Genomic DNA, 1603 nt, shown 5'->3' on the forward strand with positions numbered 1-1603 from the left:
TTATAGCTAAAAATCCCAAATCTCTGAAGTCTTTTGGTTGGAATTATAAAAGATGCAGCATAAAGGAAGGAAGACTTGCAATGGGAACAAAAAAAAAACTGGAATGTTCCACTACTCCCACACACTTTTTTTTTTCCGGATTTGACTGGATGATCTGGTTGAACTTTAAAGTGCCTTGAGGTGACACGTGTTGTGAATTGGCGCTATAGAAATAAACTGAATTTAATTGGATTGCAGCGTCTCCTTAAATGCGATTGCATCAATAACTGTAGGAAAAAAGTTCACATGCAAAGCTATTGTAGTTAGTGAAATTTCATCTGATTAAATAAATTATTTTCCCTTTTATAAATAAAGCTAATGGGTCCATTTGAACATTGCATGCCTTCACTGTACCCCATCCACCTCTGGTGTAGTGGAGGTGCAGAGCACTTCATAAATGGGAAGCCATGCTTCGCCAAAATCTCTTTGGGGTATTTTGGGTGTTTCATTGACACAACATGAAGGTCTAAGGAGCAATTAGTTTTACTTATTTTAAGCTTCTGTCTGCAGCACTGCAAACATTTGTTCCTTAAAACAAGTGCCCTTTTTTTGAGCAGGTAAGTGAGGCACTTTCCAATGGAACAAGACAATTTGCATTTAAAATAACAAAAATGAAATTGCTTTATCTTATTTCAAGTTCAGATTATCTAATTATCTTATTTTAGGGATAAAAATAGTCATTCCATTGGCAGATCATCTTATTTATATACTCAAATTAAGGTTAAATACACTTCATGTAAGATTTTTACTTATTTCTAGATCGTATTTGCATAGAGCTGGATAGCAAGAATTAATTTTTTTTTTTCTTTTAGTTTATTACCATCAATATATGCTTTTTTGGCTCTTACTTGTCAGCTAGAAGAGATAACAGTTGAAACTGTCCTATCTGAAGAAAAACATCAGGTTTTCTGGTAGAGAAAACCTGACTTCTTACGGCTTCCATCAGGATCCATTTAGGGCTCTTTAATTCCTCCCTGATTAATTCTCTCCCTAACGGACTGAAAAGTGCGGGCTTCTTAAGACTATGAATTTATTTAAATTGTGTAAGTTATTTACCGTTGTGTTTGTATTTTTATTTTTTTGTATCTTGTGAGTTGGTAGGATCTATCATGCCATGTTTGACCAGAAGTCTAAGGATCATGCCCTCTAGTGGAGGCATCGAGGTAGGTGTTATCGTGCATATTGTCTGTTTTCTATGCAAGTATGTGACTGTTGGTTTGTTCGTATATTTGGTTTCCACAAAGGTTTTATAATTGTCTCAAAGTACTTTTATGACGTTTTTATAATTTGGGGATCTGATGATCATTTTTATTCGCCTTATAAATAAAGAAACTGAAATCATCCATTTTTGCTGGGATTAATTTTGCTCCAGAACTGAGGGGCTTTCCAACCCTCCATGCTTAGCTTGTCAGTTTAGATGGACGACCGAGCCATACTTAAAGCTCTGGATTTACCCGTCGATCTACATTCCTACATCTATGGTCATGAGCTTTGGGTCATGACCAAAAGAACGAGATCACGGATACAAGCGGCCGAAATGGGTTTCCTCCGCAGTGTGTCTGGG

Source organism: Cyprinodon variegatus, unplaced genomic scaffold, assembly GCF_000732505.1.
Source record: "Cyprinodon variegatus isolate N-32 unplaced genomic scaffold, C_variegatus-1.0 Scaffold328, whole genome shotgun sequence".
In the NCBI taxonomy this organism is placed as follows: domain Eukaryota; kingdom Metazoa; phylum Chordata; class Actinopteri; order Cyprinodontiformes; family Cyprinodontidae; genus Cyprinodon; species Cyprinodon variegatus.